The sequence below is a fragment of the Miniopterus schreibersii genome (genome assembly GCF_964146895.1).
Source record: "Miniopterus schreibersii genome assembly, chromosome: 1".
In the NCBI taxonomy this organism is placed as follows: Eukaryota; Metazoa; Chordata; class Mammalia; order Chiroptera; family Miniopteridae; genus Miniopterus; species Miniopterus schreibersii.
In genome coordinates, this window is record NC_138101.1 from 197,111,540 (window position 1) to 197,137,843 (window position 26,304).

A 26,304-nucleotide genomic window follows, 5' to 3' on the forward strand; every position below is an offset into this window, starting at 1 on the left:
GATGGGGCCGGAGCGGGAAGGGGCCCTCTCCTTGGGACCGCTAGGAAGGCGTCCTCGAGATGCCACCGAGTTCGGGAACACCTGAGCTGTCTTCCAGGGGCATCTCTGGGAAGACGCTGAGATGTGTCAGTCAGGAATGGGGACCCTTGGCAGATGAACGGTCAGTTAGTGGGGTCTTTCTGGAAGTCTGTGGAAGAAAATCAAAGGCGGGATTCTGGTCAAGTGGAGTCAGCAAGAACATGTCAAGTGCTCAAGATGTGCCAGGCGTGGCACCTGTGCCCCATGGGGAATCAGAGGCAGGACCAGGGAAGGCGAGATGCTCCGGGCAACAGGCTGAGTGAGTGGCTCTAAGTGACAGTGCAGCTCTTTGTCACTCTAACCCTCACGGGGCCTCTGTAAGTGTAGGTCACCATCCAGTTTTACAGAGAAGGAAACTGAGGCTGGGAGAGGTTACACAACTTCTGCGTGACTGACAATGACAGAAATAATAATGAAGGAAAACATCACATAGGGACGTACGTGTATCTGTACATGTGTATGTATCTATAATCAATGCCGCTCCATTCACCCTGAAATGTCGAGAAGGCTCCGAGTATTTATATTCAGTTAGCATACGCCCATCTTGGTGCTGAGTATGTACTATGCCTTCATTCTGAAAATGGGATTGTTTTCTTCAAACAGTCTGCCAGTGACAATGTGTCTATGGCTGTCACATCGAGTCTGAGCCCATTCCTCAAGCCAGCTCCTTTCGGAAGGCTGAGAAAGCACCCCCATGTCCCATGAGGTCAGGACGTGTTCTCCTGTCCAGGTTCCCAGAGCCCTGCAGGCAAATCCCCTATCAAACTCTAATGCTTAAAACCCGGGTCGGTTCTTTTCCCTCCGGATACCATCTGTTCATTAAAGTCAACATCACCTCTCCTTGTTCCAGAGAGCCCCGGGCAGTCCTCAGATTTTCCCGGACTAGAGAAAAAGCTGCCATAAGTTGAAAGACCAGAGGGTGTTCATCTTCTAGAAAGGAGGGAAGGAGGGAAGGAAGAGAGGGAGGGAGGGAGGAGGGGAGGAGAGGGGAGGGGAGGGGAAGGAGCCAAAGCAGGAGTTGTCTATCTTCACATGGACTATGACTCCAGATCCAGGCCTGAGTTTTGCAGGAACTCGACCCTGTGTTTTTTGTCTCATGCCTCGGTGTTGGGGCAGGTTAAGATTTGCTGCCTGGTGGGACAGTCCCCATTATGGAGCTTAGAGAGGTGCCGTGATCCTGTCCAGCATGAGACTTGCCGTTTCTTCTCCTTTCTATCATATTTTGGTGTGAGTGTTCAGAAATAAAGCACCGGCTTCTTTCAGCATCTCGACATTTTTGTCGAGCAGCTTGTTTCGTTGGAAGAGTGAGCGATGCGTCCCATCCTTTGCAGGGGAAACCTGGGCTCCGGGAATCACTGACGAAGGCCTGTGTTTAGTTGCGGCTGACGTCCTGGGCCTCACGGGGGCTCCTCTCCCCTCCGCCTCCGCCGGGCAGCAGGAGGCAGAGCTGACCTCACCCATCCGGGCGCCCTTGCCTGCTGGGGGCACCGACACGCCTCAGGGGCCACGCTGGGGGGGCCACAGCTGAGTGAGGCCGGGGAGACGAGTAGCTTGGGGTAGTAACCATTGTGGGGCCGAGTTGTCCATCTAAGTGTAATAGTTATTGTTTTCTATGTTCTTCTCACACTTTCCTGGAAGGAAGTGAGAACACTCCTTAAATAGCAAGCTCAGAAAGTGGCAAGAGCAGACTTTAAAAAAAAATCTAGGTGACATTTCAATGACAGAGTGTATAACACTCAGGATACTGCATTCTTATTTCCCAGGCCAGTCAGAGCAATGAGACTCATCTATAGAAATCCAAACTGAGGTGCTAGTAGAGATGGCCTATCTATCATCTATCTATCTATCATCTATCTATCTATCATCTATCTATCTATCTATCATCTATCTATCTATCTATCTATCTATCTATCTATCTATCTATCTATCTATCTATCATCTATCATCTATCTATCTATCTATCTATCTATCTATCTATCATCTATCTATCTATCTATCATCTATCTATCTATCATCACCTATCTATCATCTATCTATCTATCTATCTATCATCTATCTATCTATCTATCATCTATCTATCTATCTATCTATCTATCTATCTATCTATCTATCTATCTATCATCTATCATCTATCTATCTATCTATCTATCTATCTATCTATCTATCTATCATCTATCTATCTATCTATCATCTATCTATCTATCATCACCTATCTATCATCTATCTATCTATCTATCTATCTATCTATCTATCTATCTATCTATCTATCTATCTATCTATTTATCTATCATCTATCTATCTATCATCTCTATCATCTATCATCTTTCTATCTATCATCTATCTATCTATCATCTCTATCATCTATCATCTATCTACCTATCTATCTATCTATCTATCATCTATCTATCTATCATCTATCTATCTATCTATCTATCTATCTATCTATCTATCTATTATCTATCTATCTATCATCTATCTATCTATCTATCTATCTATCTATCTATCTATCTATCTATCTATCTATCTATCATCTATCTATCATCTATCATCTATCTATCTATCATCTACCTACCTACTATCTATGTACCCATATATCCATCTATCATCTATCTATCAATCTATATCATCTATCTATCATCTATCTGGGTGGGGCATATTACCAGTCTGAGGAAACATACCTGGAACCCTCTATGATGGGGGTAGAAATCCAGCGGCCTGCAGACCTGCAGACAGGCAGGTAACACAGCTGAAGCCTTGGGTCCAGCGAGACCTGGGAGAGCTATGAGTGCCCCCCAGGAAAGGGAGGCAGCCACTGTGCATCCAGCCCCCGGTAACATTAGGAATCCATGGGGTTCTAGGCTACATCACTCCTCTAATTTTTAAAGAAAAGTTACTTGTTGGTTCATATGAAACTAACAACAATTTAAAGTTAACTCAAAATTTTGCCTGGGACCAGTCGTGTTCACGGCCAGTCATTTGGGGCTTTCTGCTCAGATAAGAATAATAGAAACCCTTATGATCAGTGAACATACGGAGGCCTCTTGGGAGGCAGCGCTGAGCGGCATGGGGGTGCCCAGGCTGGAGCGGGAGGCAGAGTGGCGGCCTTCACAGCTCGCCGAACGACCTCCACTCGGGCCTCCATGCTGAGCAGAATCCCCGTGAACACACCAGGGCGATGACACGCGAAGCCCTGACAGAGGATGTGAAAGGAACGCACGGTCCCAGGATGTCAGCTGTGGTGGCGCCGCTTCCACGGGGAGGGGGGAGCGCACGCCCATGGGACCTCCCAGGAAACTGAGGCCTGTGAGCTCCACGGGGTCCTCCAGCAATGAGAGCCAATGATACGATCGAGCCCCTCGGTTCCTCGTGATTGCACAGCACACACACACACACACACACACACCCCGACACTGTCACACTTTCTGTAAATTGGTTCTTGTTCATTCCGAAGCCTGTTGAGTGGGGGTTTTATCACCACTTTATCATTTCTTCTGTTAAATAATTAGTCTAAATAAACCAAGGTCACAATATTCTAGAAATAAGAATTCTCCCGGCACCCTTTCATGAAGCACTTGCTACTAAGTGGCCACAGATGTCAACATGTTCAAAACGGAAATAATTTTATACGTTGCTTTGCCCAGTCTCCTGATCTCACAAATCGGGAAACTGAAATCTCCAGAGACCAAAACTCCTGAAGCAACTGGTCAAATCAGATTCCTTCCAATCTACAGGGTATTTTTAGGTGCATTTTCTTATTCCTAATTATTTCTGAAGATATTTTAATCATCTGTAATGGAATTATTGAGATTGACAGGTTCTTATCACAACAGCCTGGACTCCTTGCTGTGTGACCCTTAGGAAACCCATTCGTCTCTCTCAGTTTCTCATCCAAAAGTTAAGGCTTGATGCCCGGGCTGGGAAACTCAGCAGCTGGAGCGCTGGACCCATAGGCCAAGGTTTTGGGTAAGATCCCTGGTCGGGGCACATACAAGAAGCAACCAAGAAGTGCCTAAGTAAGTGGGACGGCAAACTGATGTGCTGTCTGCCTGCCTTCCTCTCCCTTTCTAAACACCAATAAAATAAATTAAAAAAAAATAATAATAATAAGGTCTGTGATCAAAGTCTCCCCAGCTCTAAAACACCTCGAGTCTCACCACCTCCACCTGTACTTTTGCAGTAACGTGGGGTCCGGCACTCTGCCCACGGGGACCCACGTGACTTCTGAGTGGACCTCCCGTCACCGCTGCCGGGTTCACTGCCCGGATGAGCAGCGCAGACGTATTTTTCATCTTGCAAAGCCTGTTTTTCCTTCCAGCCTTCCTCATCTGTGTAGCTGTTTTTCCTAAATTATTTCCCATCTCTCTAAGGTGGTGAAGGGCATCTAGTATGTCAGGAAAAGCTGCAGGAAGACAGTGCAGTGGGATAAAAAGCTCCCAAGCCACGGATGGTGTTTTCTAGAGAAACAGCCACTTATTGGTTTAGTTTTTATAATGAAGGGTTTGCTCATACATTTATTCAAACAGCACGCACTTGCGTTGGCAGGTGCACACTCACACACACACACTCACATCCCGATGGCCATGCTCCAAGGCCTACGTGAGACACCAGTGCCACCTCCCCCATGCTGCCTCCCATGGCCCATCTGGAAGCATTTCTGTCCCCCTGCCTCGGCCCCTCGAGCTCCCCCAGAGCTCTAACCTGGTCTTTAGCATCGATCCATTTCTATCTCCATACGCAGTTAGAAAGTAGGGAGGCGGAATTAAAATACTGTGGGCTTTGAATCGCACTGACCTGGTTTAAATCACGGTTTTGTCACATAATGTGACACTGGGTGAAGCTAAGTAAAGGTAGGATTCTCATCAGAAAAATGGGCATGATAATATCTGTCTGTTAGAGATCCCGCGAAGATCACATGTTGAAAACACCTAACACGTCATAGACTTTAAATAGATATATTCCATCAGCCCCACCAAAGCGTAGGCTCCTTGATGTCATGTGAAGTCGGTGTCGCATCCATTTCTAACCCTGGCAACGCTGTGTCATGGGGGAAAGGAGACAAATATTCCACAAATGTTTGTTGAATGAATGTGTAACTCTACTGCTATTCATTTCTAATTTCATGTTCACTAGCTTTTGAATCAAATTGAGTTTTCAAGGTTCTACCCACCACTCCCTGTGATGTGGGTAGTAAAATAAATTGAATGTAACAATATGGGGAAATTAGTCACAAGGCCTTATGTTTCCCGGGAATGAAATGAATCAGATAAAATTTCCAAGACTCTACCCATGAATTATCTGTGATGTGGGTAGTAAAATAAATTGAATGTTAAATTATGGGGAAATTAGGAAAAAGACCTGAAATAGCTCGGTAATGAAAAGGGATCCTTCTGTGCGTGAGCTTGCGCAGGATGGTTGTACCTGGCGCCGTGGCTCTTTGCTTTCCAGCCGCGTTGTTCTTAGCCGCTCTCCGGCGTTTTCCTGGATTCTTGAAAGTCATTCTTGGTGCGTTTACACGATTTGAAAACAACATCTGCTGCTTTGGGGGTCAAGCTGTGCATTAGGGCTCCGAGAGCGTGCGGAGAAATCTCTAAGCAGGCCCCCGCCTGAAGGCCGCGGCGGGGGGCGCGGAGGAAACCTGCTCTTCTGCCGAGCGCTCCCAGCCTCCCGAAAGGCTGGAGACCCCATTCCTTTGCAATTGCCCTGTTGTGCTGTTTCCTACCAAACACGACTTTTGTCATTTACATCTTGTTAAGGGACACTAAGGTCCAGCTGAGCCAAGGGACCCAACGTAGACACTTCAGGCCTTTTAATGTTCAGATTAGATGCTTTCTTTCCAGCTGGGGACCACCCACTGCAGTGGCTGAAATTGTCCGGTCGTCTGGGAAGCCTCCATGTCCATCCTGACTTACGTCCTATCGCACCAGGGAGACAGGAATGGACACACCCTTGGGATTCCTGGCCCTGAGCCCCTGCCCTGGTCCTACCCACACACCAGCCTTTGTGACGCGTGCCTACTCACTCGGCTTTGGACTTGTGCCCTCCTGATTCCAAGTGTCCCGATGCCCCTCCACAGTGCTTCAGCTCCCCTCCTGGTCCCCCATGAAATCCACTATCGATTTATAGCCACCTCGGTGTGACCTGGAGAATCTCATTCTCTGCTCCCTGGGCAATCTTCCAACTTCCCCAGAGCCCCTGACCTTGTCCTCCTGGTTCCTCCCGAGTCCTGACAGCATGAACCAGGGGGAAATTAAGAGCTTCCTTTAAATACTATCACTAATGGTGGCTATAAATAACATGGCTTGAATTAAAATGAATCTCAGGGTTGAACTGGAATATTTTATGCGGCATTAGCAAGTGCTAAAAATTTGGGAAACTTCCTGCCTTCCAGGTAGCCGTCAGAGGACTTGGTCAGACATAGCCGTGCAGTGGGGAGCAGACCCAGACAGGGCCATCCCGCCGCCCGAGTGAGGGGCGCGCCTTGAATTCTGCCCCAGCCTTTCCTCTAAGCAGCCCCGCTCTGGGCCGCACATAGTAGGGGCCTGTCTTGTCCACAGCTGATGGCGAAGACATTCTAGCCTTTCTTCTCAACCAAATCCCAACTCGGGCATGAGGAATTTTAAGTGTGAGCCTTCCTAATAATAGTTACCTGTCCAAGATGGAAAATAGAAGTGAAGAGAACCTCAGAGACAAAAATCAACCTTGATGGTAAGAACAGCGCCCCCAACCTGGGATCTCTTTGGAGGTTGCTGGGAATAGGATTGACCCTCAGAGGAGATGCAGTGGCTGCCCTGGGCTGGGGACTCACAGGCTACGTCAGGAGAGGGAGGTCCCCTGTGTGTTTCTCTTGTGAATCTAGCTCATTCCCTGGAACAGCACGAGTTATTCAGTGAATTATTATTAATCACAACCACCCCGCATTCTCTGCATTTCTGCATGAATTCAGCCAAATGCACAGTGGGAAAAAGATGAAAGGGACACATCTGGTGTCCAGTTATATGACCAGGGGCCAAGCTTTGCTCCTCGGACTGTAGTTTCATCGCACATCACACAAGACCGCCAGGCCCAATGTGTGCGACATTTCTCTCCCAGCCAAAGTGACTCAATCTGCGATCTTCAAGGCCATGTGGAATCGATCCGTGGCTTTTCCTAGCTAACAGAACGCTCTGCGAGTGCAAGGAACGTGGAAGGTACTTACTTTTTCCCTGGAAAAAATAACGTCTGGGAATCTTCTCCTGCCCCAGGCCGCAGGCCCTGCCTGTTCCACAGGCTGCCCAGGCCCGGGGGGGGGGGGGGGGGGGAGGCTCCCACGGCAAACCGATGGCTGCGAGCCGAGGAGGGAGCCCCCCGCCTTGGGCCTGCCCGGAATTTACACACGAAAGAAAACTGCACGCGGCTTCTTTCCCAGCACATTTGTCCAATTATCCACTTTTGACAGTGCCTTTCTCTCCAATTAATTTTCAGTATTTAAGAGAAGCCTAAAGGTGTGCGTTCATCTGTACAGCTGACAGTGAAATATAGTGCGGGGAATAGTTACTTTATCTACTTCTGGAAACTTTTCCTCCTCTCATCACTAACAGTTCGCAAGGGTCTTCCTCTCTTCCTCTCCTCTGAGGACGGTCTTGGAGATTCTCGCTCCCTCTCCAAGGGGAGAGCGTCGGGTCGAGGGAATGTGACCAGTCACTGTCCCCTCTCCACATTTATGGGCCTAGTTTTATCATGAAAAGCTTCTATAGGAGACTCGCCGGGAGAGCCCAGGTTCCCAAGTCCTGCTTAAGTTCACATTTGTCTCTAAACGTGGAGCAGTCAGCTCCTGTAAGAAACAGTGAACACGCCCAACGATTCCCACGAAGTTTTAAGCTTTGTTTGCTCTGGGTGGGCTACCCCCCCATGATTCACAGTGACGTCAACTTCAGTAAACAGCAACGGGGGACACAAACGGAGCGCTCCTGTGTGGAGGGCACTGAAGGGCATCTCCCGGGGCTCTGTCACCCCTGGTGACGCCAGCCCCGGGCTCGCACGGCCCCGGGGGGGGGGGGGGAGGAAAACTCCTTTAGAATAAAAAGTATTCCAGAAAGAAGGTTTAAAACTAGAAGGAAGAAAGAGATGCACTTGCTGAACGCACCCCCACTTCGTAGACAGGGAGATTTTAAACTCGAAGGCTTGCGTGCACACACGCTGCTATTCTTGACTCCACCAGCCTGGCCGCGGATGAGCTAAACCTGCAAGGTCACCAGCCGTTCTCCACCATGGTTTTGCTCTGAAATAGTGACAGCTCCTTCTATTTAAGGGCGATTTTGCACTCCCCTGCTCCCAGCTGCGCAGCCTCGGGGAGGCAACTTCTAGGCAGACGCATTTCCATGAGAAGGGTTTTCCAGGCAGCAGGTGGGGCCTTTAGGTGGTCTCAGGAGGGGCTCGGGGTCCCACCGATGAGACAACCAAGCAGAGGAGGTTGGACAGGTGACAAGAGGTCTCTCTCCTCTTTTCCCTGGTCACAGTAATTTGCATGGACGTTAACAGTCGTTAGCTGGGTGTGTAAAGAACATTCTTCCCCTGGACCTAACTCGGATCTCAGGGACATTCTATGACATGAGTAGCACTGTTTTCTCATGTCGAGGACAGTGAAACGAGGGTGTTTGGAAGTTAAGCTAATTTTAAATATGACCAAACTAGGTACCTATTTCTTCTTCATTTCAAGGGTGGTGCAGGAGCAAAGAGGAACACGCCCCTTCCCTTGGGCCCGCCTCGCCCTGCTTCTATAGCTCCACACTCCCTCTGTGCCAGCGTCACGGGGTGTGTATCTTGCTGTGCCTGTCACCTTTGGGGTAAGTAAACTCAGAGTTCGTGGGTCACGCTAAAGGTACGACCATCCCCTGAACTGAAACATCAGGTGTGTCGATATTCTTGAGAATGGGAGACATTCGGAGGGTATTTTCAAGTGACAAAGCACAAACGGATGATGTCCGCCTCTGGAGTTGCCCCAGACCAGCTCTGCTGGACAAGGCCATGGCCAGAAGGCTGTTTCCCTGGTGGTGAGTGCACGACTCTGCCCACCGCCAGCAGCACGGCTGTCCTTGCCCGGTTTGTTCTACAGCCTGGGACGCCAGGGCGGTGCTGTCCTGTTCATTCTGCAGCTTAGCTCCTTGGGCATCCGAGCGCTGGAGCACCGCCTCGATGGCAGGGGAAGAAAAGGGACCTAGGAGGAATGAGCACAAAAGAGGGAGAGAGCCCAGGATCAAAGATTTTACATCAGGGAATTACTTTGCTCTTGTAACAAGAATTTTCTTGCATACCAAGAGTTCTGGATGTAGGCAGGTACGGGCTGATTCAGCTGTTCATCGAGGTCCTCAAGGACACTGGCTTTCCCACCTCACTGCTACACCACACACAGTGCGCACACAGATGTTCCCTCGCGCTCCCAAGGTGCCTGCAGCAGCTCCGAGCATCGCATCCTCCGCAGCAGGTGCGAAAGCAGCAGGAGACAGCCTTTCTCTTGCTCCCTCTTTCTTTTCAAATATGTGACAGGCATCAATTTAAGGGCATTACCTACAGCATTTTAGTTTATCGGTTCTCCTGATAACCTGCTTTTTCCCTAAAGAAAAGATGAGTGAACCCATCCATCCGTCCGCCCATCCATCATCCATCCATCCATCATCCATCCATCCATCCATCCATCCATCCATCATCCATCCATCCATCCATCCATCCATCCATCCATCCATCCATCCATCATCCATCCATCCATCATCCATCCATCCATCCATCCATCCATCATCCATCCATCCATCCATCCACCCACGCACCCATCTACTCAAACAACCATCATCTCAAGAACCCACTTCTACTAGACTCTGGGTTAGACCTAAAGGATCTGGAGATGACCCAGTCAGGTTTCCTCTTGCTCGCCTGGACCTCACACTCTCCTGGGGAGATGCCCATGGAAACAGGTCACCGAGCGCAGCATTGTGTGTGCTGTGATATGTGTGTGTCCACCGAACAGCTGGAAGCCAGAAGGGACAGTGCCGGGCCTCTGAGATCCCAGAACAGTGTTACTAAGCCAGCGACCCCTCCCTAGAGCAGGCGCTTTACTGTTTCAGAATCGCACAGTAATACCTGCATTCAAGTCCAGTCTTAAACAAGCATGGCTTTGGGCAAGCTTTGAATTCCCCTGCAGGTGTCTAAAGCAACACTGAAGCCAGTATGCCAAGCTCTCATTAGAAACTAAACATGGAGCCCGGCCGGGCCTGGCTCAGCAGTTGAGCGTTGACCTAGGATCCAGGCGATCCGGGTTCGATTGCCGGTCAGGGCACACGCCCGGATTGTGGGCTGCAGCCGATCAATGACTCTCTCATCACTGATGTTTCTATCTCTCTATCCCTCTCCTTTCCTCTCTCTGAAATCAATAAAGATATATTTTAAAAAAAAACAACACAAAAAAACAAAAACTAAACATGGAGCTGACCGCTGTCAGCCCACCTTAACTTCAGAGATGTGCGATTTCTCGTGGCGTCGTAAGCTTTCTCTGCAACGGCTCACTTTAAAGAGAAAGGTGATGCTTTGAGTCTGAGGAATTGAGTTTTTGTCTTACCTTTGGGGAGAAGAGGGCAGAGTGCACCCATCCACACCCATGGATATGGCTTATCTAGGAGCAAAGAGAAGCGCCTGGGACTCCTTGTCTGAAGGCGGCTGAAGACTCTGCTTCGGGGAGAGGCATTTAAAGAAAGTCGTCAGGGAAACCAGACTCAGCTGTTTCGTCGTGTGGCTAATAGGGTTTGCAGATTCCGCTCTTCCACCTCCACTCCACTGCCTCCAACAAATGAGAATTAAAAAGTAAACCCCCTAAATGCCTACTTCCAGTTGATTTGATCTTAGCAACATATCGGTGAAAATTGTATTTTAATTTTGACTTTTCTTAAGAATAAATAGTCAAACTGCTTTATCTCTCCGGCTCCTCCATTAAAAGTCCATCTAAATGCGATCAGCTTTATTAGCTCACACAAATATTAAATTTCTTCCAAAGGTGAGTTATCATTGTATAATTCCATGGTCTAGCATTTGCTTTAGATTCAAAATGCCTACAAAGTTCAGCTTAGGAATACATTCTCAGTAGTTCTAAGACTAGTTCTGAGTTCTAATCTTTTCTTTTTTCCTGAGCAAGCATCTTATAGCATAGGACTTTATTCATTTTTATGTTAATTCCTAATTCATTCACTAATTTATTTTTCCAAGTATTTGTCCTGCAGACATTTAATTAATCTGCATCTTGTAGCCTTCCCCCACCCCCCCAAAAGACATTTGAATTAAGATTGTGCTCCCAGCCCAGCTGGCGTGGCTCAGTGGTTGAGCATCGACCTGTGATCCAGGAGATCCAGGTTCAGTTCCTAGTCAGGGCACTTGCCTGGTTGCGGGTTCGATCCCTAGTCGGGGACGTGCAGGAGGCAGCAGATCAATGACTCTCATCATTGATGTTTCTGTCTCTCTCTCTCCCTCTCCTTTCCTCTCTCTGAAATCAATAAAGACAGGTTTTTAAAAACCAGAAGAAGAAAAAAAAAGATTGTGCTCCCAGCTGACCTGCAGCTCACAGGCTGGAGCAGACAGAGCTGACCAGGGACTATCGTGCAGTGGACTGAGTGCTGCGGAGGAGAGACTGTCCTCTTGGGCTCAGGGACTTCTTCTTGGGGACTTGAGCTCTATCTCAAATAAACAGCAGAGAGGTGGGGAGACAGAGGATTCTAGACCAAGAGCAGCATATGAAAGGGAGTTTCAACTTTCTCTTGAAAATGTGCAGCGGGCCTCTAGATTTTATAATCTAAAAGAACCTAAGTGCTCATCAAAATCCCAACTTTGACCGCACTAGAGAATTAGCACAGCGTGAGGTGGAATCCAAGCCGCATGAAAAGCTTGGCCTCTTGGCCTCGACCTGCTCAAGCCTGCCTTGTTCCCGGGGCCTCCAGGCTGACAACGCCTGTCCGTCTTCCATAAAGAAAGGCTAATCATCAGAGGAATTCTGCTCGGGGCTTCGGGTTTACAAAAACATCCCTCCCATCTTCCCTCCCCTTGACATAAAAGAAGCCTGAACTCTGTCGTTCCTTAAGGTGGATTTGAGGGTTAGGTCTCTCATCTTCGCGGCTGGCGCCCTCTAGATCAATAAACCTCTCCTGACGCCAAACTCTGACATTTGGACTTTGGGCCTTTTGATGTGTTAGGCACACAGACTTTGGCCCAGTAATAGAATTATCTGAGATTCATGAGAGGCTCCGATATTCTATGACTTCATGCAATTTACTTGCTCTTTCAGGGCCTTCTTTTTCTGTCCTAAAACGTCAAGACCAGCCTGAATTGGCTGATCTCTAATGCCTTCTTCTCGCCTAAGCATTTGCACCTCTAGACGCAGACTCGACCACCTGTGTCGGGGCTGTAGGGGCCAAGACACAAATGGGGCCAAGACATACCATCCTCTGAGCTGGGGCCACACTGTACCACCAAGGCTGCATGCATCGTTTCAAACCTCGCGGTTATTTTTGCTGTAAGTGGTTGTTTACCTAAATCGCTTCTCTCCTAACCCAACTATACTGTGAACCAGTAAACTATAAATTCTCCACTGCTGACCCCATGAGAGATGAAAACCAGCACAAAGCAGAGGTCCGGTTCTTGAGTAGCCTCAGAGCAGAGACCAGGGAGACATTCCCCTGGGTGGACACACTGGTGTGCCACCCGGATGGCCCCTCTGGAACTGAAGAACTTATTTCCCAGTGTCTGCAAAGATGGTCAGCTGGCAGCCCTACATGGTCAGCTCTCCTGGGGAATTGCCTCCTTTTGAGAGCAACCCCAAATAATAACGGATTGATGAATGAGGTACACATAGCCACCCCCATGCTCAAATTTAGGCAATTTGGGGTGTTGCCCAGCTTTAGTGTCCCCCACGGATCAGTGGAGTCCTTGTTGCAAATGCTCCAAGGTCCAATCTCTCTCTGCCCACTTCAGTGCCCTGCCTTGCCCTGCCCTCAGCCAGTGTCGATCCTGAGAGCACTTTGCAAGTGAGTCTTTGCCTCAGAGGATGCTCCCTGGGGCTTCCACCTCCTGCATTCACCCCTTTATTACCAGCTCCTCTCCACCAATCACAGTGCTTCGAGTTTCACCATCAGATTAATGTTTTCTATTCAGACACTCTTCACGGGGTCCCTATGAGGCTGCACATCCGGAAACCATCCCACCAGTCTGTTCAGACACCTCTGGACACATCTGCAAGTGGAGCCTTACTTATAGAGGGCCTTGTTTCATTGCTATCATTTCTGAGCCACACAGGTCCTTCCAAAGACCAGCAGATGGGCTCCCAACCAGTTAGAACTGTAAAGCATCTTAGAGCATCTCAGGCGATGCTTTTCTTTTCCAGTTGAGGTGTGGATGCTACAGCAGCAAAAGGCAGGGCCAGGGCCAGGCCTAGAACCGGGGCTCCTGCCTCCTGGGGCTCCACCCTCTTTCCCACCTGCCCAAACTCACCCAGCTCCCACAGTGTCATTCCTTGTACAGTTCCAATGGCCCAAAATGTCTTCTCTGCTTCCATTTTTATTTTTTATTTTTTCCATCTTGCTTTGAGGTGCCTAAGAACAGTTTCATCTAGTTTAATGTAGATTCAGTAAGAAATGTCCATACGATGTTTTTCCTGGTCCTGGAATCCCAACAAGCTGTTATGTTGCACTGAAGGGAAGGGAGCCCACCGGCCCCAGTGGCCCCAGATTCTTTCCCTCTTGGCTTCCTAGGGATGCGGGGAAACAGTGTGCACAGAACTGGTCCAGCCTGGCTTGGTTCAGCCCAGCCCTCCTCAAACAAATAAACAAACAAACAAAAAACCGGGACATGAAAGTCATGTCACAGCAGGATCTGGCATAGGCCACCCAGACCTGCCTTTACCCAGGAAGCCACGCTCTACGAGGGCTGTGCATTTATAGACCGATGAGCAGCCTTGGCCCTTGGCCACCTCTTGCTAATGCTAAGTGTCCTGGAAAAGCCCATGCTCCAGCTTTGAGACAAGCCTGTCTCCCCTGGACGCCCCCGCCGCTCCCCAAGTCCAGGAGGAGACCTGGAGACTACGCCGGGCTGTGATCTCATTTTCAATAGCAGGACTGCTGTCTAGGGCCCAGCATGGGGGCATTTCTCCAAAGTCTACGTCCTCGCAAGTCTTTCTTCCCCTCTTAATTTGCCTGGAGCCAGGCTTTCATCTCGACTTTTAGCCAAGAGGCACCTGCTGAAATATTCATCGGTGGAAATGGTGCCACGGGTGCCTTCTCCCATTTGTCCGGTTGTACATCATTAGAACAAGGGGGGCGAGTGGAAATGGAGTCTGACACCAGACGGTGGAATTTCACTCAAGTCCGGGTAAGAGGCAATTAACCCTTTTAAACAAAAGAAGCTAAGTACCGAGAACAGCCCTTTGCAGACACCACCTACTCATCCGTGGATGAGTTAGTCCGGGAAACTGTTCATTCTCTCAACGTGCTTTATTAAATGTCCACGGTGCGTGAACCCCCATGCCGGGCCCTAGGCCTGTCCAGATGAATTGGATGTAGTGCCAGCTCACGATCTACGACAATGGCAAGAGAGGGTGAGTGAAGTTAGGAAGTGGGGTACCCAGGCGCATAGGGCATGACCCCGATTCAGGGATGGACAAGGGTGACGGACGCAGCTTCCTGGGGGCAGAGTCCGAAGCTGATTCTTGCGGGATAATATGTGGTTTTCATTTGAAGAGGAAGCGGGTGGCAGGGCGGGTGGAGGTTTGGGAGACGCCGAGAGGACGGGACAGACCTCCAGGTAGAATCAACAGCAGAAACAAAGGCAGAGATGCCAGGAGAGGTGTCCCTAAGTGTGAGCTGACGAGCAGTCCCGGGTTGATGAAGGACACGGTGTCATTAGGCGGTGAGAGACGTGCCAGGAGGAGCAGCGGGGTGCAGGTCAGCAGCCTGGCCTGCACGTCAAGGAGCTTGAACTTTGTCCTTTATTTCTTGGGGGGGGGGTGGAGAATGGATGTGTTGTGAGCAGAGGGAGATGGTGCTCAGATGTATGCTATCATTTAAGCTCCAGGGGGAGCGAAGTTGGCAAGAGGAGATAAATTGGGAGGTTGTTAAAATAGGCAGGAAATACCAAGGTTATGAATTATGGTAGGGGTAGTGGGGATGGATTGACGGACAGAAACCCGATAACACTCAGAACTTTTAAAATTCATTGCACCAGCCGTTTACTGCGCGCCTGCTCTGCGGCAGACACTGCTCTGGGCAGGAGTGGGGTGCGCTATGGGGCCGGCGTCTGTCCCCCTCTGCACACTTTCACTGCTAGCGTGCATTCGGCGGTCTCACTTAGCTGTGCAGAAGAATCAGCTGGTGACCAGCGGGTTCCAAAGGACTGAAAGAACATGTGGAGCATTCACTGGAGGCAAGAGGGTCGGAGAGCAGAGAGCCGATCCCTTTAAGTTTCATGGATACGGGCTTCACGAAAGTGGATTCATCTGTGCCCAGCCCTCAGTGACATTGCCAAGAGGCACGGGGGCTCTTCGCACCCCGACGGATGAAGGCGTGACCGCAGCCACCCAGGCCGCAGCCAGGGCCCGGAGGCTCCGAGGCAGAGAAGGCTGCCTCCTTCGATATCCGTGGCCCCACCGACGACGCCAGCGCCATCCCGGGCAGCTTTTTAACGAAGCAAATCACGGGTTACGAGCGGCTCCACAGTGCTGGTATTTATGGAGGAGGAACGATTTCTTTTCCCATTTTGTCTCCAAGGGGGAATGGCATGGGAACTGACTGCCGGTGTGCCCGGGCAGTCTCCGTTTTTGTGCCTGTGCCCGTATAGATATAAAGGCGCATCGGAGTTTTGCTTGGAGTTAAATCACTGTGAACGCTCCTGGCTGGATGCGGTTGGATAGCAACCGCATTGTACCGGGAAAGGCTGGCGCAGTCAACAAGAGTTTGGAAGTTCCTTCTGCAAAATTGCAGCTCGTATGTGAGGATGTGCATGTGGATGTGCAATGTATGTAAGTATATGATCCCTGCACACACAGTGGCAACTGAGAATTAGGAAGATGCTCTCATTCTGAGGTCGCTGTTACGAACTCACAGTGACCGCATCTCTCTGACCCAGTTTCCTCATCTGTAAAACACGGGTGATTATGTTTATGAATAAAACACTAGGAGCTCTTGGCATGAAAGGGAATACGTGGTTGGGAGGGAGCGGTTTTATGACAAACCACAAAAAGCGTGCAATCCCTGGCCACCCAGCGACGCTCTTCTTGGAGCCCGACTATTTCATCAGGAGCCGATGATGAAAAACACTGACATATGCTCGAAAGTCCACTGAAAGGCAGGTTGAGGTTGCCGTTGGTGTCAAGGATCGATTTGAAAATATGCTGGCATGGCTGGTTGCTCGTGGAGTTCTCACCACCCAAATGCCATCAGAAATCTCATGGGACAGCCTGGTTGGCTGAAAGACTGGTTCTGGGCTGCGCCACTCAGACAAAGCCCCGCATTTTCTGACTGACTGGTAGTGATGAGTAGGGTCTGAATGACACTGGTGTCCTGCCTACCACTCCCCAAGCCAAAGTGGAGGCTGCAAAGCCTTCATGACCAGGGGCCCAGGATCTCCGCAGACTCATCCCCCTATCTCCACAGTCTCTCTCTGTGCCTTCAGCACTCACGTCCTTTGTTGCATCAGTGATCTATTGGTTCTTGACAAGCCATTGTAATTTTGTGGCTGAAATCAACATAAATGTGTCATCACACAATGTCTGTGGATGAAGAATCTGGACAGACCGTGGCTGGGTCCTCTGCTGAGACATTCAGCCGGTGGAGGTCAAGATGTCAACCAGTAGTCTTCCCGACTATAACCTAATCAAGGGAGTGACTGTCCCATCACCTTCACCAGTCACGCCCACCCTCAAACAGTGGAGATGACAGGGTTTGTCACCAGGGGGAGGGAATCTTGGGGGACATACTGGAATTCTTTCCACTACGCGTGTGATTCCTGGTGTCTCCTATGTGCACGTCAAGGGACAATAGTTCTCACCTGTCCAGCCAGGGGTGGTGGCACCTTTTAGAATGGAGGTGATTTTAACCTGGGTTTAGATGGATGAGCAGGAGTTAGAGTTGAAAAGGGAAAGAGAACCATGCTGGGCAGAGCAAGTGATGAGTCCAACCCAGGTGTAATCTGGGTGTAATATGCGTGCCTCCTGCTGTTAGGTCCTGGGCCCATTTCTTCTGCTCAGGACGGAAATGGTTCCGAGAGCCTCCACTCTATGTGTTATGCCTGAGCCTCACAATTTCCACAGGGAGAGACAATTGAAGAAAAATGGTAAAATCACCTCCCTCCTCTGCTCTCACACAATACGAACAGAGATGCATTTCCTGGGCTCTAATGCGTATGCAAATTACCCAATCGTCTTGGGAGGGGAAAAAGTGGATTCTTGAGTTCTAGCTCCAGAAATACTGATTTAGCAGAACAGGTGTGACTGCCAGGAATCTGAATTTTAATAAGCCGCAGGGATGTTTGCTCCGCACGTGGCCCAAGGGCAATGCTTTGCGAGAAGTATTTGTGTAGCATTTTACCGAGTCCTTTCACAGATGCGTTCACTTGCTCCCTCAGTGTCTGCTCAACGCAACACGCTGTCCATTTCACAGAGGAGACAACCGAGGCTTAGAAAATCTTTTGCCCGAATGATTAAACCAACATATGGTAAGGTCTGGGGGACGGACTCAGATGTTCTCTTTCAAAGCTCGAGGCCTGTTTCCTTCGCTATCTCCTCAGACATCATTTACAGATGTGGGTATTGATCTGATCTTCCAGCTGGTGTCTGGGCTGTTTTTGTTATCTTTGCAACTCTTTCTCCTTAATATTTATTTGAACTGGACCAAAAGGGCCGCCTTTGCTTCGATTCCTAGGAAAAGCCCTGTGGAATTCACATTAGCACTTCCACACAGTCATAAAAGCTGGGCAAACTACTCTGAGTTTAAATAGGGATGGTGAAACCCTAATCACAATTTAATATAACTAAATATGTACATACTTTATGGTCAATCATCCAGGCCATTTACAGGGTCCCTTGGCTTTGAAATGACTGCGCCTCCAATGGGGGCGTCGACGAGCCCGGCTTGACATGACATATATTGAAACAGACTGCGGAGCGATCACTCAGGGACGAGCACCGCGCTTCGGTCTCAGTGAACCAAGGCTAAGAGGCAAATTATTCAATTACAGTGAATTTACAGTAGCTTAATATTTGATAAAAGTGGTTCTTCCATCATCAGAGCATCTTATTGAAAACCCTTGAGCGGCAAACTAGCGCCGGAAACTCTTAAGATGTTTTAACCACTTATTAAGAAAATTCATCTGGCTTGATCTTCATGAGCGGCCCGGTTTGAACATATGTGCGGGTTTTCTGTAATTGTCAGGCACTTTGTGGGTGCGCCGGGAGCCTCGAAATTAACCCGAGAATTGTGGCCTTACAAATGGGGGTGGGGTGGACGGGGCTCTGGGTGACACCCACTGACCTCGTGGAGGGCTCTGTGTCTGTCCTTGGGATTTGGAGGTGAGGCTGAGCTCCCTGGGACTGGCCCCCTTGAGACGTGAGGTGTGCCCGGCAAGGGGACAAGCTGCACTGTGCAAAGGGCAGTTGCAGGCCACATGACATGTTTAAGGACAAGCCAGTTGTCTGTCCAAGGAGGCTTTAAAAGTGTGGCTTCTAAAATTTTAATGGCGATGAACCACCTAGAGATTTGGTTAAAATGCAGCCTCTAATTCAGCCCACGGTTCTGCGTTTCTAACCAGCCGCAGGCGGTGGGTGCAGGGTGCCCCTGCGCCACCCTGCCCACCTGAGGAACACTCTGTGAGTCACAGGGGTTTGGTGATGCCCCCGGCCCACCTGGATTAGGTACACACAGAATGACCGAGTCTCCCACGTGCTGGCCGGATGGCAGGACAGCGGCTCACAGTGGACACGCCCTGGGGGAGCTGAACCTGGGCTTCTCCCGCGTGTAGCCCTGTGGTTTGGGGTACACTGTTTAACCCATCGAGGGGAATCCCAAGGCACCAGACTTGCAAGCGGGACACAGGCTGGCCCCACGCCTGGCAGGCTAGATGGAGGGACACTTGAGCAAATTCGCTTTGCTCTCGGGGCTCCTCCAGTGGGGACATTTAAATAGCAACGTCTGCAATACAGCTCGGAGTCACCGCCACCTAAATAAATACTCGCTCTGCCCCAGCCTCCCTGACAAGCGACCCCCGCTGCTAGTGTTGGTTTCTCTAACTTCCAGAACCCGAGCCCGGCTTCTTAATCTGGGTTTAGTTAAATTTCCCCTCCTGCTCAGGCACTGTTATAAAATATAAAAGAGGCAAGAGGGGGTGGAAATGTTAATTAGGCCCTGTCACCGCTCCAGCTACTGTAGGGAGAAGCCACAGCATGCAAATCAGGTTAAAGCTACCCTGAGCTTCTGGGGCTGCGAGGGCAGGGGCAGGGCGGGGTTGACAATCTGGGGTGAAAAGGTAGCAACTGATCCCCAGCCCCCTGCCTGTCGTCTCCCCCCGTCCGCTCATCAGCTCGCTCTGCCGAGTCTCTGAGGCACCCGAGCTGCAAGGCTCCCGGGAGGCAAAGCCGAATCCGAGATGTGCGTGTGTGGGGGGGTGTGTGTGTGTGCAGCATGTGTGTTTAAATAAAACACTTTCTGCTCCCCAATGTTGCAGCTGCATTCAGAGTAAAAGTGAGCTAAGTGGGTTTCAGCGCACACACACACACAGCCACCATTCAGCTCAGTATAAATGTCACAGCGTCAAATACCAAATACAGAGAATTATTAGCGTAAGTGGCCTCCGATAATAAAGCTCATTATTAATAGGCCTATTAGCCCAGCATTCATTTCAACTGACAGCAACTTCTCTCAGCGGCAGCTGCCTGCTCGCTTTTTACATCCCAGACCCCTGACGTCTCCATGTATGTTAAGAGGCAGAGACTGGGGTGGGGGACACAGGGACGCAGTGAGGGGAGTCATGCTGATTATTTTAAAAGGGGAAGGGAGGCCGCAGTTACTATGGACGGAGCACACAGGAGAAAATAACTGGCGAGCGCTGCGGAGCGTATGTCACAGGCCGGCGTGTTGCATGTGTTACTCTCTCTGATTCACAGAAAATGCACGGCACCGGGTTCATTTGATTTTCAGAAAACCATCACATTTTACTAGTGCATGTGCTGAGTATTACATGGGGCATACTTATATTAAAAATTGGTTGTTGTTTATCCGAAATTAAAAATTAACTTGGAGTCCTGTGTCTTTATTTAGTAAACTATTATTAACCACATTTGACAGATAGAGGTACTGAAGCTTCAAGGGGTCAAGTCCAAGGTCAAACCCCAAATCGGGTTTGACCCTCTGACTTTGAGCCTGATCATTACCGAGCTCCTGCTCTCACCAGGTCCACATGAGACTTTCTGCCCACCGGCCAATCCTGACCCACAGCTCACACATTCATTGTCCCATTCATCTCCCCGTAGTTGCCTGTAGCTGTGGTGGTTGGACCCATTTTGCGGATAAAAATGACATTCCGAGCAGTTAAGTAACAAAGGAGTCGTTTCAGTTATTTGTTGAGTATTTATCGAGTATCTCTTCATGCCGAATTCTCCACTGGACACTGGGGATATAAAATTCAGACACAGGCTCTGTCTCTAAACCCTATGAATCTAGTACATGGAGCGAGTGAAATGGACACTGGGCCACGTGCTCTCTGCTCCCTGAAACACTGCAGTGGGCATGTTCAGTTTCTTTTTTGAAAAGGTCTCACCTGGTAAAGACCTTCTCAGGGACAGATGTCATTCCTGATCCTTACGTCCAATCTTAAAGGAATTCCTGGATTTCCATATAAGAAAACAATGTCATAGTTTCAGCTTAAACATATTGTAGAAGTCCTGGGGGAATGAATCTTAAGTGAAAAATATGAGAAATTTAATAAATGGGAATTTGCAGAGACCATTTTAATATCCCACAGAAAATGACACGAAAAGATGGTCGCCCCTTCATTCATCAATCTGAGCTCAGGATCGGATGACAGAGATCAAATTAGTTGACATCTGCTTGCTCAGTATTTATGAGACGTCTGGTAGGCAGCAAGCGCTAGGCACGGAGAGAGGGCATCTGCCGTCGGGGGGGTTCGCAGCAGCTGCCCCCCTCTGGGACCCTCTTTTTTCTCACCTGTACAATGGGGATTGCAGAGTAGATAGCAGGGCCATGTCTTGATCCGAGTTGACTTATGAAAAGATGATTCTACTGGAAACAACAAAAATGATTTGGAAAGAGAGAGACTGAGACAGAGAAGAGACACACACAGAGAAAATGGAGATGTAGTTTTCAAGTTAAGTCTTCCTTGTGCAGCTTTGAACTCCAAACATTTTGCTAAATATCCAAATTGTGTTAAAGAATATCTGTGGACTTATGGCTCAAAGGGAGACAGATTTCCCAACAATTTCTTTAACTCCTAAAAGTGGTTGATGTTCTGTGAACTATTTCTTTTTGTTCAATTGCTGAGGTTCTCTGCCACTAAATCAAATATGTAATAGCTTTTCTCTTTTTCACCAAAGAGATAATCTATGGAGATGAAGAGTCCAGGAGTAATAAATTGAAAATCCTAGGCTCATTCAGTCATCAATCACTTATTTTATTTTTAATCCATTATACCAGAGTCCCATCCATTGATCTTTCCATCTTTCTGTCTGTCCAATCATTCACTTTTCTATCTAGGCATGTTTCCATACATCCACTACCTACTCCACCCTCCATCCATTTAGCTCTCCATCCCCCCACTCATCCATCCATGCCCTCACTCATCCATCCATCTACTCACTCATCCACCCACTCATTCATCCACTTACCCGTCCATCCATCCATCCATCCATCCACCCATCCGACCATCCATTTTATTTCATTTACTAAATGCTTACCGAGCGTCAGTTCTATGCAATCCCATTATTAGTATTGACTAAGCCCAGTCCATTCCCTCCAGGACCTCACAGCTCACTAAAGGAAACGAGCCTTGAGCAGCCAAGCTACAGCAGCATCTTCAGAGGACTCAGCCACAAGGATATTTTTCAAAGTCCAGAGACAGAACAAGGCGAGGGGTCATCCACTCTGGGCTACAGAGAAGTGCTTGGCCTTCTTGAGGAAGCGGCTCGGTTGCCTGAACTATATCAGCAAATGTTGGCTCCGCTTGGTGTCCTTCCAACTTTCCAAACCCCAGGTGTTTTCAGAGGGCAAATGCCTTTACTCCACAAAAACGCTGCGAGAGTCATCAATCCAGCAGGTTCTTCTGGTGCTTTTACTCCACAAAAAGGCTGTGAGAGTCATCAATCCAGCAGGTCCTTCTGATGAGGAAACGTGAACAGGACGACTCTAAGTGACTGACAATGTTACAAAGGCCAAAAATTATATAAAACAGCAAAGAAGAGCAGATAAAGGTGAGTCCATGCGCTTCAGCAAAGTTTAAGAGTTATCATAAACGAGTTCATCAAATATACATATAGACACACGCACACCGGGCTCCGCTCGTGTCCCCTGGGCCTTTGCTCTGCACCCTGGCGGCTGCTGGGCCGGCCTCTGCTCTGCGGGGAGCGGCCTCCAGGACGCCCTCCACCAACCACGGGTAAGGGCCCCAGCGTCCTACTCCTGCCCCAGGGCAACTGCGCTTCCTTCCACAGCGATTTCCAGAGATCCTGAGGAGCATTAGGATCCAGCTGACCACAGTAAAAGCCGGCTTCATGCCCCAATCTTTAGAGCCCTCACTTTCTTCCACTTGCCTCATGATACCGCTGGTCCGTGAATCCATGTCCTGGTGTCTGCCCCACGGCACGTAACCATCCGACTGCAAAGGGGGGTGGGGAACACAGGGGAGCCCAAGGGATATTTGGGATCCACTGTCTCTGCCGCCCCTGATCTTTTCAATCAAGTGTCCTCCGCAGAGTCCTAAGCGCAGAGAGAGGAGCTGCCTATTTGCAATTTATTTCTGAGTTTCAGGAGCTGGAAAGCCGGTGGAGTCGATGAACTGATTCGAGCCTCGCCCGCCCGAATCGGCCACATCCTGAGGCTTTGTGATCCCACCCAGCCCCTTCCCGCTAACGCTCGGCTTTGATCACGAGGTGAGACCCATTATACGGATGGGGAAAATGACGCAGGGCCGGCCACTTCCACTCAGTTGGACACGGCCAGTGTGATGCCTGATACAACGTTCCAGCCAGTTCCCACTCGGAGTCCAGTGCTTTTTCTCCTTTCTTTTCTCTTCATATTACAACTGAGTCCAAAGGGATCCATCCTGGTATTAGGCTTAATTCCTGCCTGTGCATAAAAGAGCAGGGAGAGCCACCCTGCTCCAGGATTTAAGCCGTTGCTTAGCCTCGAATCTTCTTGGCTCTTGATTTAAAGCCTTTCAAGCCTTTTTGCGAGAGAAAGCCGTTTCTCATTCTAAGATGAATATCATCGCTCTTCAGTCCCACCTGGAGGAAGCAATGTGAGGCTCAGAGCCTGTGTGTGGGTCAGAATCACCAAGACAGGACTCAGCGTCCCTCGTTCATTCACTTATTCATGTATCACGCACTCATTGAGCGTCTCCCATGTGCTGGTAAGGATGATTCTCTTATCTGTGAGAATCGTGCAGCCGAGTGAATTCAGCGTTCAAGGCACACCTACGGGTCGTGCTAAATAGTCATGAGTTACCCAGAAAGAGCAGTTAGGAGACTTCAGGGGAAGGAAAGATTCCAGCTCATCGAGTGCACAAGTGTGTATGGAATCCAACAGGTATTTATCTTCATTCATTCATTTAAAGCCGTGTCGGTCATTTAGCGTGTGCTCACTCTAGGGATGGGATGCGTGGAAAAAAGCCACCCGGTCTCTGCTCCCCTGTGATGTCCACAGTGGGATGTTCAGTGGGATGGAGTGTGGGCATGTTAAATGGACCAGATGGTTGAGGTTTGGGGAGACAGACGGGTGTTTCTCAGGCAGAGGGAATTATGTGCAGACAAGTCACGTGGACATGGGCAGGAGGGGGGAAGACAGTCCACTCAGTGGGAGACAAGGCTCTGGGAAAATGCATGAAAAATATCAGCTGGATCAGGCCTTGCTGTCAGGCCTTGGAAGAACATGACACTTGTCCCAAAGTCGCTGTGACTGAGTGAGAGATAAACAGGAGCCTCTGAAGTCGTTTCAGGAAATGGCAGAGATTGCGGGGTTGACCCTGCAGGGAAAGGAAAGTTGGAGACTGGAGCTATGGATGCAGAGGAGACGCAGTCCCATCAACAGAAGCAGAGGACACGGGGCCTGAGCCAGGGCAGGGGCAACACGTGAGTGACACAGGAGGGGATGTGAGAGGTCTGAGGGAGAGAAACGAGGGCAGCCATGGCGGCCCAGGTAGAGCTGCCGAGGTCGGGAGGGGCAGGGGGACAGAGACCGCGGGTGCTCGCAGGTACGGCTTAGCCCCTGGCTCCAAGGTGAGCCCCCTGAGGGATCCGTGTGGCCGCCTGCCTGAGTCCCCGCCAGGGGGCTGTGGGTGGGGGTCTTGTCTGTCACCATGAAAACAAAGACCTCCCCCCATGGGCTCTGCGCTCTCACCGCCTCCCCACAGGATACATGGGCTCCAGGGCCCGAGAGGAGGGGCCGGAGGCAGGGAGGGGAGCCCCGGGGGCCTGCCCAGAGGAGGTGGGCAGGTCTGTCCACACCACCAGCGACACTTTCTCTGCGAGCGCAGGAGAGGCCCCTGGGGCACCTGGGTGCTGTTTGCCAGCCCCCGGCCCAGAGCAAAGTGTCCCCTTCCAGTGACCTCGCCGGACAACGATAACAAGGCACAATGTAAAATTGTGTTCGACTTCTGAGAGCTGGGGGTGGTTCGCGGTCCTCGCTGGTGCTGGCTCCTGGAAGGGGGGGGCCAAGGGCCCTGAAACCCTCCCGCGCTGCTCAGGGAGCGAGAGCCCACGGGACGCAACCACCCCCAAAGCGGAGCGACCGGGGACTACAGGAAAAGCCCCCGAACTCCTGGAAAGTTCTGGAGAGGTGCAGCCTATGAGCAGGACAGGATCCGGGACCTCGTCCTGCAGGATGGACCGACCCGGGCTGGGCGCCCCTTCCCGGGACGCGGCCTGAGATTGGGGTCAGACACTGGCTCGCGGGTGAGAGGCTGCTGCCTGCTTTCCAGAAGCCGAAAGAAAGAGGGCAGAAGCCGCCTTGGAGCTGAGCCAGGCGAGAGCTGAAGAGGCTGTCGGGAAGCCCTCAGGTAGCAATGTCGTAATTTAACATTTTCCTAACGACGAGGGTAATTAATGATCGAGCGCTCCCTTCCTGTCTCCGTTTCAGCCGCCTGCGCTTCACACAGGGAACATGTGGGGTGTGTCTGTGTGCGTGTGTGCTGGGCGTGCATGGTGTGTGTATGGTATGTGTGTGTGAGTGTGTGCATGTGTGTATGCCAGCGTGTGTGTATGTGAGGGGTGCATTTGGGGTGTGTGTAGCATATGTTTGTGTGTCTATGTCTGTGTAAGCATGGTTGTGTATATGTGTGCAATGCATGTGTGTTCCATGTGTTTGTGGTATATGTGTGTGCATGCCTGCATGTGTGTGTGGTGTGTATGTGTGTGTGTGTGTGTGTGTGTGCAGTGGGGGAGTTGTGTGTGAGTATATGTATGTGTGTGTGTGTGTGTGTGTGTGTGTGGTTGGGGGCATGTGTGAGTATATGTGTGTACCTGCCTCTGTATGTGTGTGTGTGTGTATGCATGCCTCTGTATGTGTGCATGCCTCTGTATGTGTGCATGCCTGTGTGTGTATGTGTGTTTGGAACTCGTGTGAGTGTGTGTGTGTATGTTTAGTGTGGGGGTTGTGTGTTAGTATATATGTATATGCCTGCCTGTGTGTGTGTATGCATGGTGGGGATGTTGTGGGTGAGTATATATGTGTGTGCGTGCCTCTGTATGCATGTATGTGTGTGTGCATGCCTCTGTTTGCATGCCTGTGTGTGTATGTGTGTGTGCATTTTGTGTGGGGTTGTGTGTGAGTGTGTGCGTGCACGCTCAGAGTCCGTGGAGACAGAGCAGGAGGAGCTCGCCCCGTAGCTTTGACAGCCTGGATTGAGTTACTCGAGCCCCCGTCAAGCAGGGGCCGCATTTTTGTCTCTGTAGCAACTTGCAGGCTCCTCAGGAACTGTAACCCGCTTGTCATGGAGAGACCAGTTGAG